The sequence below is a fragment of the Brassica napus genome (genome assembly GCF_020379485.1).
Source record: "Brassica napus cultivar Da-Ae chromosome C9 unlocalized genomic scaffold, Da-Ae chrC09_Random_23, whole genome shotgun sequence".
NCBI lineage: Eukaryota > Viridiplantae > Streptophyta > Magnoliopsida > Brassicales > Brassicaceae > Brassica > Brassica napus.
In genome coordinates, this window is record NW_026014378.1 from 1 (window position 1) to 12946 (window position 12946).

Below are 12946 nucleotides of genomic sequence, written 5' to 3' on the forward strand. Positions count from 1 at the left end.
GATCAACCGGTTCTTTTTCCTGAAAATTGCTATTACTACTACTTGCTTCATTCTGATCATAATAAAACCTTCTCCATGTTGAAACCATATATAATAATTTTCCGTGAAACCTCTATTATTAAATGCTTCAAACATTTTTACGATTTGCCAGTTTCGAATTGTTGCATTTCCGACAAGGACAAAACATCTTACCACTTTCTTGGGCGAGCGGTGTTGAATCTGCTTGATGCATAAATGTCTCCAGACCCGCAAGGTATTCTTTCGTCACTCTCCCGTTAGCATCTCTATGCATATACATCCACTTCCGCAACTCGTAAATAGTCCCGGAGCCAGCCATTTTTTTTCTTTCACGTTTTTTTGTTGTTGGTGTGTTTAAAATGATGTTCAAACATCCATATTTATAGGAAAATTCGAATCTGATAGTTGTAATTTTGCTATGAATTTACGACGAAAATTAATTAGGTGGGCAAAAAAACGTGTAACACCTATAAAGTTGGTGGATTCAAAATTTCCTCGCTAAATACACGTAAACTATTACCTCGTAAATACCACGCAAAGTTTACGTCGTATTTACGAGGAAATAGTTTTCCTCCTCGAAAATACTCATAAAATTACATCCACTTTACGACGAAACAGTTTTGTCGTTACGTTACGAGGAAATAACGATGACTTTAGTTTTTCACGTAAATTCGTCGTAAACTCGACGCAAATTTACGAGGATTGTTTTTCCTCGTTAATTTTCCTCGCTAAGTATGTGTTTTCTTGTAGTGAAACTAAATCTGAATAAAATCAAAACCGTTGAGTCACTATGTTTTTGATCTATTAAATACAAACTTATATTGTACACATAAATTTTGTGGAAGCTAATAACTACTTTACATATATTCACTTTTCGAAATTACTCCTAAATATGCTTACACTTTTCTAACGTGAATCAATATAAGGAATATGCTCAGTAAAATTTTCAACCTTGCAATATTTTAACCTCAAATTACGGTACAAAGAAAATATTGCCATATCATTAGTTTAATTTCAAAATATCTAAACAAGATTTTAGGAATGTTGCAAAAAAAATCGCAGATATACCCTACCTATAATCTCTCCATATCTGACTATTAAATTCAAAAATAAGAGTTAACCTACATCGTTTCACCATGTCAATATATATAGCTATTCTAATTACGTACTTACTTCTTCCCATTCATATCTGAAACCACAAAATAATGTCGCTTACTAAAAATCTTACACCTCTTAAGGATGTTAAACCCTACAGGACTTGATGGGAATACACATGAAGTTACTTCATTCGTGAAATCAAAACACCGGTTATGGGGGAGAGTCTCTTGAGTGCATTCTTGAAATCAGAACACCGGTTATGGGGAGAGTCTCTTTGAAAGAAATATCCTAATATTCATTCCTCAACATAATTTTAAAAAAATTCTTAAAATATATAGATAGTTATATAAATCTATCTTATTAAAGTAGAATCAATACTATTAAAACTGAAGGGCTTTTTTTTTATGTGCACTCCTGTTTCAACAATATTTACAAGACACTGCCACTAGAATATTTTTAAGCTATGATTTTAATTAAGTTCTGTATTTTTTAAATTTCTTTTTAGTTTAACAGCAAAAATCCTTTTATTTTAAAACAACACCTACGTTTAGTTAACTATGTCTTCCTATCAAAACATAATGTATCATTACGTATCATTACAAATCTCTTACATTTAAAACAAACTTCAATTGCTACAACACACTGATTTTTATTTCTTAGACAGTCTATGTACCAAATCTTTGTATATTGATAATAATGTTCTATCGACACCGAAGTGAATTCTGCAAGCTTCTAAATAAAACAATACATTCTGTTAATATCAGTGTATCATCGACCATTTATCACTTCCAATCAATGTTTTGGTTACAAACAATTGCACCAAAAAAACATACATGTTGCATTATTGAAAATCTATAAAAATCTATCATTTTAATTTCCAGATTCATTTTTATATATTTGTAAGCTAGCATTTTTATATGTATAGTAAGAGAACACAAACGAACCCATAACCCCCAATCTTTTTTATATTTTAATTTATTAAAATAAGCAATGTCATGATACCAATCTTTTTTCAAATCAATCACCATAAATATCTATACCATTAATAAAAACGTAAATTTAAGCAAATAAACTAATCAAAACAATAAACTTTTACATAATAAATACAGATAATTAGAATCCTAAACCCTAAACCACCGTCCAATATAGTCGACCCAATTATTGGATTTATAAAGCTTTTTCAAATCAATAACCAAAACTATAAACCACTAAATCAAAAGCTAAAAATTTGGCAAATAAACTAGATTTTCAGAAGTTCCATACATAAACATATCCAATATACTAGATCACAAATACCAATCTTTTTCAAATCAATAACCAAAAATATCTATACCATTAAATAAAAAGATAAAATTTAAGCAAATAAATTAAATTCCGGAAGTTGCTTCATGTTTTCTTACTTGCAAAAAATAAACCGTAATCTAATTATATGTGATTTCTTACTTGCAAAAAAAAAAAAAACTCACATGAAAATATTTCAATTTCAAACTTAAAATATAAAACCACCAAATCTGAAAATTTTTTAAACTCTAATAAAATATATTCTGTTTCAAAAATATTTTGTTAATCAATAACGAAGTATATGCCAAGTAATATTCTTTATTCACCAATTACCAATTATTAACAAACCCTTAAACCTCCTACCAAATATCAGCCATCCTAACAAATTTACTGCCAAATAACGATATTCACTTAGTTTATTAACATAACTAAGATATTCTAAAGCGATTTACATTGTTATTATGTGGTAGAAAACTAAACTAAAAATAATCCGAATATTCTTTCAAAACCTATCTATTGTAGCTATATATAATTACCATAGTCAAACAATCATCCCCACACACAAAATTTCTTTTTGCTTTTCGAAAGCGTAAAGAACGCAAAGAATGAAAAAAAATTCTTACCTTTCAAAACTGAAACCTAACAGAACTGATTGGTACATCCAATTGAAAGTAATCCACACCTGGGAGCAAATAAACTCGAAATTTGGTGAAACGTATTCGTTGACAAGAAGGTAAACTGAAAAATGCATAGTCTACTCAATTATATTGTTTCAGGTACATCTTGATTTTTTTTATCTGTGTATAGGTATGGATTTGGTTGGACTTGGTTGGACTTAGCCTCATAACTTTCATCATCATACGTGTAGACTTTGACTGTAAAATTACAAAATAAACATTAGATAAATTTAGATTTTACAAATATTAAATATAGTAGTTATTGTAAGCGTTGAAATTTTTATGCCATTGTATGAAAACTTATCTTTTCTCAGGTTTGTTGTTTTGTGATATTGGTTAGAGTCACATGAATAAAGCTCTGGCTATACAAATGTCACTGCACGGCCTGCACATGAGTAAATATATTAAATTTTCAAACAAAATGAGTAAGATCAATCAAAGATCATATACCACCATTTCAATATGAACGGAAATATATTATAACAATTTGTTTGGAAAGATGTGAGAAAAGTGGAAGACTCATCGCTCGACATGAAACAAATTCGAAAAATAGTTTAAAAAACTTTAGATATTTATTTTTAGTGTTTAACTACACTCGATTAACCAACTATATAACGAGTAAGAGAAATATTTGAAAGTCTATTGACATGAAGTGATTGATGTTTCTTGATCCTTTAACTCCAGTTTTTTGTTTTGTCTTGAGGGATACTTTTTCAGATCTTCTTCAGACATATACGAGACAAACAGAACTAACCGCTTAATCAGATCATTCATTGGATTCAACATGCAACCCTTATCTGAAAAAAAATGATTTTTAGATCGTAAGTAATGGTTTCGATGAGCCTATGATATATTAATCAAAGAAAAATAAGTTATTGGAGATATACCTTCAACCATCTGTGTTGATGGATCATGTTTCATCATGTTATCGAAACATTTTGAGAGAGAGACAAACGCTTTTTTTCTGAGGAAGCTTATTCTGAAAAGGCAAAAAGACAGGTTTTTCTTCTCTCAGTTGGTAGTGATGAACCATGGGCCTGAGTGATATTGAAAAATATCAACATAAATTATAAACCCAACTTACACTAACATTTTATTGTTCTCATTTTGAGTTTCAGTTTTTAAAACTCAGTTGTATTCAATTAGTTTTTATTTTTAAATATAAAAATGGAACTTCTTTGTTTTGTATAAATCAGACCCAAGGAGTTTTTAAACAATTTTAAAATAATTATCAGAATGGTCAACATATCTAGAATGTTTTTCCCTTATATTAATTTCAATTAAGAGCATTTTCAAATTGCAAAAGTATTGTTTTAAAATAAATACAATCATCTTTTGTTTAATAAAATTATATGGAATAAAGTATAAGCTTTATATAATTATCAACAATTATTTTAAATTGCATTTCATTTTATTCTAACAGAAAAATACAAGTAGCAAAATTTTAACTTAGTTCGATTTTATTATGGACAAATTAATATTTCATTTATACATTTATCCTTAACAATTATTAAAAATCAGTTATTTATCAAATGCAAGACATATTTTAGAAAAAAATTTAAACCTCGACATATAAATAGAGAACTTAGCGGTACTCTTTTTTCCCATATAGATCAGATCCAGCCGGACAGAGCGTCTCTTCGGAACAACTCAGAACCGCCTACCACTTGATCTTAGAAGATGGACATCGTCAAAAAAAAAAAGAACAGAATGGGTATACAAATATCCAAAACTAACCAAACCGAATTTGAGCCCAAATTCATAAATAATCAAACGATTTTTATCACTTGAACCGAACAACCATAAACCACAACCGAACCAAAATCAAACTGAAAACTCAAAAAAATGAAAATGAAAACGAACCTAAAATCAATACACCAAGTCTAAATATATAACTCAAAACAAACAAGCGGGTAAATAAATGTAAAAACAAAAAATAATTCACAAAAATTCTCGCGCTTTCAAAGCGCGGGTCAAAATCTAGTTTCTTACTAAAGTAGAATTACTTTAACCTTTTGTTTGGCAATATAGATAACAGTTAAAAAAATATATAGTATTGTTTGAAAACATGGATATCAATATATTAAAAAAAAGTAATGGGCTTATGTTATCAAGAAAAATTAGAAATTCATTATATTATGAAAAATATATATATGGGCCAGCTTTGAAATATACGAAAATGGCTGACCCAATCTAATTACCTAAAAACATCTTTGTCTAAAATAATCGTAAGATAAAATTTAAATTTTATATACATATTTCAAATCAAAATATTAATTTAAAATTGATTTATATCAAAAATTGATTCAAAAATATACATATATTCAAAAATTGATTTTACTAAAATATTTTTTATAACCATTATAAAAATGTTTTAAATATATTTAAGAAAAATACAATACAAAGCAATTTCAAACACCAACGTAAATTACGATTTTTATATTTCATATTAAGTTTTAAAAATATAAATATATGATTATTTATATGATGATACATATAAAATATGATTACTTATATTATGGTAGGTAAAAAACACGATTAATTATATAATGACAGATATATGATATTTTATAGTGACATGAAAAAATAAATAACAACATATTTTTGCAATATTATATCTTCTATCTTATTAAAGTAGAAGTACCTTTGGCAATGTTTAGAAACAAAAATAACATAATTAAAAAGAAATATAATGTTGTTTGAAAATATAGATAACAGTATATTAAAAAACAAAATAATAGGTTTATGTTATTAAAAAAAATTGGAGTCCATTATATTTTTTTATAAATTATATGTTTAGACCAGATTTAAAATATACGAAAATGACTCATTCTAATTATTTTTTGTGCAACTGGTCCAATTTAATTAACTAAAAACATATTTTGTCTAAATTAATAATAAACAAAATTCAAAATAAAAATTGATTCAAAAATATACATGTATTCAAAAATTAATTTTTACTAATGTATTTTCCAATAACCATTATAAATTGTTTTCAATATATATAAAAAATAAAATACCAAGGAACTAATAGATTGAGTGAACTTTTTTCTAATTTTTTTTATGGACCACCGAAATAGAATTAGATATACAATACTAGAAATAGCTAGAATATTTGGCTTACAATATTAAATAAACAATGAAAAATAATAATAATATAGGAATGTATTAGTATTCCTTTATTCGTATTAAAAATACAATAATAGTCAAACAATAATATATAACGGGACCATAATTTTTAAAATCCAACAATTACCAATAATTTTTATAATATTCTTACAATTAAAGTAAAGACCCGTGCGGACGCACAGGTCAAGATCTAGTAGTGTTATTAAAACTTGAAATGATGACCCTCCATGTATATTTTCTTTATTTATTGGACAAAACTTAGGTTCACCCTCTTGGGTGAACTTTTAAATTCACCACCTTCTTATAACCAATCAAGTGCTAACTAGAATATTAATAAAAATATTATTTTTTTAAAAAAAAATCAAAATAATTGAAAAAAAAATGATGCCACTAACATAACTCTAAATCTTAAATTCTAAACTCAAACTCTAAACCCTAAATCCTAAACCCAAACTCTAAACCCTAAATCCTAAACTCAAACCATATACCCTAAACCAAAATCCTAAACCATAAATCCTAAACCCAAACCGTATATCCTAAACCTGAATCCTAGACCCTAAACCCAAACCGTAAACCCTAAACCCAAAAAGTTTGAATTTGAGTTTAAGGTTTACAGTTTGTTTTAGGGTCTAGGATTTGGGTTTGAGTTTAGAGTTTACGGTTTGGGTTAGGGTCTAGGATTTGGGTTTATAGTATAGAGTTTGGGTTTAAGGTTTACTATTTGGTTTTAGGGTATATGGTTTGGGTTTAGTATTTAAGGGTTTGATTTAGATTTACGGTTTATAATTTAGGATTTAGGTTTTGCTAGGCATCATTCTTTTTCAACTATTTTAAATTTTCTAAATAATATTTAATATTTTTTTATTAATTTTCTAGGTGGCATTTTAATTGGTGGTAAAAGATGTGGTGAATTTAACGATTCATCGTACCTATGTTTTGTCCTTATTTATTGTATTTTCACAACTTTCTGACGAAGTCCAACGAAACAATCTATCTATCTATATCTTTATATATATAAAAGGGTTTGAATCCCTCCTAGGCCATCCAGCTCAGCATCCAGCTAGGAAAGTCGAAGTCTCTGCTTGCGACACGTGTCCATGCCTCTCTCTCCGCTGCGTTTCATTAAAACGAAAGGGACACGAGTTGGGCTTTGTGTCGTGCCATGGGCTTTTTTTGGCCCTTCGCTTTGTCAACCTTTTTAAGGTCGTGGCCATTCTTGCGACAACGGAATTTCAATTAGGTTAAGGAGGACGACTTTTTCTGGTCAATCTCCGGCGTAAGCCGTTGTAGTGTCGAACCGATAGGATTTCTTCTCTCTTGCAATGGAAAATCAGCAACTTAACGGAACAAACCGGATTCAATCAATGTCATTAAAGTTTTCCTTAACTTCATCTCCCCCACTCCTTCCATGATTCTTCAGCTCCCACCTAGCTTCCAGTCGGTGAAACTACATATATAAATAGGTGAGTCTTGATTCTTCACATCATATAAACTCTAAAAACTTTTGTAGAGCACAATGGAAAGTCGTCTCACCTGTGAGCTCTCGCAGGAAGCCCGAGACTTCACGGCGGAAGATAATCGTCGAAAAGGAGTGCGGCGCAGTAGGAGGAAGAAAGCGGCGGCGATGGAGGAGAGAAAGAGGATGAAAGCGGTTAAGAATAAAGAGAAAGCCTTTGATGATAATGAGGAAAGGTATTAATGGTGAGTTGGACGGAGGTTTCTGCATAAAGTAGGCCTTTCTGACCATCTCTCTCTGTTCTTCTCTATTGGTTTCAATTGGTCGATCTATCATAGGTATGCTTTTCTTTTATCGATGTGTCACGTTAGGTATTTCGTGATGCTGGTAGCTTTTATTTAAGGAATTCCTTGATTTAAAGGCTATTTCATTGGCTAGCTTGAAGCATTTTTATTTGCCGGTGGTTTCAGAGTTTACCGGCGTGTTTCTAAGTCGGTGGTGAATGTGTCTTTTGCATATGTGTGTTGAGAGTTCTTTTTGGGTTCTTTAGGTTATGCTTGATAGTTGATACTGTGGGACCTGATTTGCATGGTATCAACAATTCTGAGAAAGCTATTGTTCTTCTGAAGAAGCCTCTTCTGAAGTCCTTCCCGTTAATTTATTGCCAACGTCCATTCTCTATGAGAATGAGTTGATATTATATATCTAATCAATGGTTTAGTTTGTTTGCTTTTAGTTAGTTTATTTTAAAATTCTTCTTTTTAAGTTTCATATCATGTATATGTAGTTCCTTATTATGTTTAACCAGGGAAGCTTGAAGATCATCAACCACCACCCCTACTTCAAATAGAGTTACAAAACGTAGACATATTCTCAGGTATTGATTCCTTAAACCTCCACATTCTTCATTCATTTCTATTAGCTGAAGAATTTTTATTTGTTTTGTTCCTATTGTCGGAGAGTAGTCGTCGATAGGTGCTCAGGAGGTGGTGACGGTGAGAGATCAGCTGGAGAAGAAGGAGCGAGATCCATGATTATCGAGTGAGAGGAGACAGAGCCAGAGATTAACGACGCACAAGCAGGTTAGAATAACAAACCTTTGAACACTATCTACAATATGACAAACCGTAAGAAGAGCCTATGTAGTTTGTTGGATATAAAACAATAGCTTGATCAATTTCACTGAAACCAAAACAACTAATTTACGACTTAGAGACTTTGGACCTTGGAGTGAAGACCAGATCTCCAATCGAAATCAATGGTCAGAATCGTCTCCGCTTATGAACGACGGGGCCGAGATTCACACGTGTAACTAACCACTGTTCCCGTAAGGATCAAAAGCAAAATCGAGCTTGCAAGAAAATCCATAGCAATACCAGTGAGAGAGAGACCAGAACTCAGAGGTTTGTCCACTTTGGGTCAAGATCAGAGAGATAATACAATCATTTTTTGCAATGTGTAATCTTTTTATTCGTGTACAAACGTCAACTTTGCTTAAATGATTATCTTTCCTATGCCATTAGTCGGGTTGTATCAGTGAGGCCCAATTTTTTTTTCTAAAATTACAGGTGAAGCTAGACAAACAATTTTTTTGGTTAATGATATGACACTTACAAGGGAAGAAATTGGTTTTTCAGCTTTTTCTATTTATTATTGTATCTACTATCTTATATTACAAGGGGTCCTGATCACTCCAACTATGGAGACAATGAAGCTGGCCAAAAATTCCCAATTCCATTTCCGGTTGCTAAGTTTTTACCATTCACTGAATAATGTAGTTGTCTTGCAACTTTTTAAATAACCAGTTCTGATTTTAGGTAGGTAAAGTATAATTGGTATACCTGGTAACTTTAGTATTTATGTTGTGATTATGAAACTTTTTGGTTAACCAGATTTTGGTTTCGTACTGTTTTGGTATTATAGTGGAATCAGTCAAAAATATATATAGCAACAATAAACACCACTATTACAATAAACAGATGTAATTTTTTAAATTTAACCAAGAATGTTTTTGTCTAAAGGTGAAAAGGTCAAAAGAAAAATAGGGAGACATCAAAAAAAAAATAGGGAATTAAAATTAAAATAAACAAACCGAATTCAATTGTAACAGTGAAGATTGAAGTAAATAGCAGTAAAGTCTAAATGATTACCGCAATAAACAACAATTCGATAAGAAATAAATAAAATCAAATAAATAAACGAAACTCTCTTAATAAAAAATTATTGTTTTATTCAGAGAATCATAACTAAGCATGGTACTACACAATTTAGTCAACCATCTTTGATTCTCAATATTTAAATATCATATATAAGAAATTGTTCAAACATAATATATAACCCATCCACTAAAAATTAATTTAAATATTTAACGAAGTTCAATGAACGAACCTAATTCAATTATAATATTGAAGATTAAAGTAAATAGCAGTAAAGTCTAAATGAATACAGAAATATATAATAATTCGATAAGAAATAAATAAAAGCAAATAAATAAATGAAACTCTCTTAATAAAAATTTATTATTTTATTCAGATTCTGAATCGTAACTAAGCATGGTTTATGCAATTTAGTCAACCATCTGTGATTCTCAATATTTAAATATCATATAAAAGTAAATAATTTATAAAATAATTGCTCAAACATAATATATAACCATCCACTAAAAAAATCAGCTTATAAATTAGACAAACCTGTGATTTAAAAAAAACAAAAAAAATAGTGAACGCTCTAAACTTAGTGTGAGTATTTTAAATGTACATAAAATAAATATGTATTATATTGTTTCTTCACTTACTCTAAATATGTATTCTATGGTTTCTTCACTTACTCACCCGCCCGCCCGTAGGGCGGGTTTACCCTAGTATATATATACTCCCTCTGGATTTAAATATAAGATGTTTAAGGTTTTACACACATATTAAGAAACAATAAATACAATATTTTAGTTGTTACTTTTTGATTATATCAATAAAGTTTCACCACTCATAATTTTACTTTTTAATTTATATTTAAATTTTAAAATAAATACATTAATTATATCTCAAAACATCATACATTTGTATACAAGATAAAAATATAGAACATCTTACATTCGTATCCGGAGGGAGTATAAAGAAGGGTTTCCTTCTCTGGTAGAGTGTCCACGTAGGGTGCCACATAGATAACTCGTTTCATGGCATTTTGACACGTGTCTAATAAGAAAACTGCAGTGTTTCATTAAACTTTAACATTTTGGCCTCATCTAACCCTACGGCTGCAAGCCTGCAACGAAGAACGTGGAAACGGCTGTGTTCATAAGCAGAGGAGGAGAAGAGGCTTCGATGGACGACAAATCAGATCTACTCCATATGCAGATGGCTCATCTGCCGCTGCGTCTCTGGCTTCGCCGCTGCGTCTCAGGTGATGGTTTACTTGACATCTGATTCGACCTGCTTCACCCTTTTGTTTCTTGCCTTTGACTAAATTTGATTCCGATTGCAGGTGAATCTCACGAAAACTTAACCGAAGGCGTCAATCTTAAACCCGTTTCCTTCATGTCTCAGCTAAATTATATTTGTGGGTATTCTTTATCGGAGATGAAATTCGTATATCTACTTCAGCTAATTCTTTCAACGAACTCCCTCCAACGCCCATGATCATCTCAAGGTAAAACCTTTTACTCTCTATCCTCTATCTCTTGTAATCTATCTTATCAGAGCTTGATGCGCGAGCATCACTGAGAGAAACGCATAGAAGATTGTAGAGATGAAAAATTGAAAAGATTTTGAAAGAAGACTCTTATCTGTAATTACGATGACTCAATCTCCAAATTAAAATGGCAAAACCTTCTTTCAAAGCTGGTAAACATCCTCTTCACAAAATCTATTTTCAGGTGAATATGAGTACATAAAATTTGTTTAACTGATTGTATAATATATTTCTTAAACCGAGTAGAATTGTGCTTTAGCGTCATGCGTATCCTTCATCTTTTTTTTCTCTTTTTATATTATCATAGATTATCTTCTTGAATGGAAAATACGTCTGTGTTATAGAATTTCACAGGTCTATTGGGTTTAGGTAAGTAACAAGTTGTTATAGGGATATATCATTCTCTATGTGCAGGATGGCTTTACTTTGGCTTGGAGATACAATACTGCCACTACGTTTTCATCCGGCTGCGTCACTTACGGACCACACCTGTAGAGTTTTTTTTTATATGTTGGAGCTAGCAGACTCTTTTCTGGTTCCGTGGACAATTCTATAAATGTAAGTAGTGACTTGGAAATTATATGTTCGTGGATTTGCTTTATCACCTTCTAAATAAGTTTTCCATGGATCGTTGTTGTTTATTTTGCGTTATGTTTATTTGGAGAGTCATATTGAGATGTGTAGGACATTGATATGTTGCAGTATTTGTTTTCAAGAACAACCAGCTAGCTTTCGAGTCTGCTGCGACGGATCTCCATCAGCTGCAAACAACGTGTTCACCCTAATCGCCGTTATCATATTTTATGGGTTCTTGATCACTCCTTACCGCAGATTCATCACCGTCAAAGCTATTTTTATCAATTTCACAGTGAGACGACTTCACCAGAATGGATTTGTACCGAAAACAACATCTTAACTTCTGTTTTCTTTTTTTTTCTCCCTCTGGTTTATCTGTTCTTTGCCGGCGTGTGTTTATGGTAAAGGGCTTGGCGGAAGTTGCTTATGTGAAAAGAAGTCTGCATATCAAGCTATGATGAAATACAACAATGTACAATTAGCTGAAGATCATGTAGCTCACCGCCATGCCCGTGCGTTGGAGCGTTCACAGATTTTCAATCAGACTACAACTGAGCTCTCTATTGATGAGAAAGACAATATCTATGATTTTGAGAAGACTTATGAGGTAAGAATTTTGCAAAAAAAAATTCTTTTGGTTCTGTGACTGTTCCTGAATCAAGTAATGTCTCTTTCGACAACTGGATTTATTCCTGACTAGGGTCATGCTAATGCAATTATCTTCTTGTAGAATGATGGACCTTTTGAAGCTTTGAGTTAGGACAAGGGAAAGAGGAGGATACTTTTATGTCGATGAGAATTTGTAAAAAAAAGACAGGAAGTTTTTTGCAGAAAAAAAGGTTTTTTGAGGAAGTGAGCAGATTTAAAACGGAAAAAAACCACAAAGAAAAGGTGGAAATGGGCACAACAGCAAAAAACTCATGTGGAAATGGGAAACAATATAAAAATTAAAACCCTTTCGCTTACAACCTAGGCCATCCCGTAAGAATATGGAGAACAAATTTTAATGTTAATTAAATATGTT

At 30.9% G+C, this 12946-nt stretch overlaps 2 long non-coding RNA genes across 5 annotated transcripts; both read left to right on the forward strand.

Moving 5' to 3' along the window:
- The first annotated feature begins 7550 nt into the window (after window positions 1-7550).
- Window positions 7551-9293, forward strand: LOC125595069. 3 transcript variants are annotated; one of them, XR_007330082.1, is made up of 5 exons: window positions 7551-7666; window positions 7753-7904; window positions 8468-8536; window positions 8625-8741; window positions 8873-9293. It is a non-coding gene; the product is annotated as an uncharacterized LOC125595069 (long non-coding RNA). The 3 variants fall into 3 exon arrangements; XR_007330083.1 differs by having other exon boundaries at window positions 7753-7895; XR_007330081.1 differs by having other exon boundaries at window positions 7753-8536.
- Window positions 9294-10844: 1551 nt separating this feature from the next.
- LOC125595068 lies at window positions 10845-12387 on the forward strand. Of its 2 annotated transcripts, none has more exons than XR_007330079.1 (5): window positions 10845-11058; window positions 11140-11304; window positions 11761-11904; window positions 12049-12241; window positions 12330-12387. It is a non-coding gene; the product is annotated as an uncharacterized LOC125595068 (long non-coding RNA). The 2 variants fall into 2 exon arrangements; XR_007330080.1 differs by having other exon boundaries at window positions 12049-12214.
- Window positions 12388-12946: the final 559 nt, after the last annotated feature.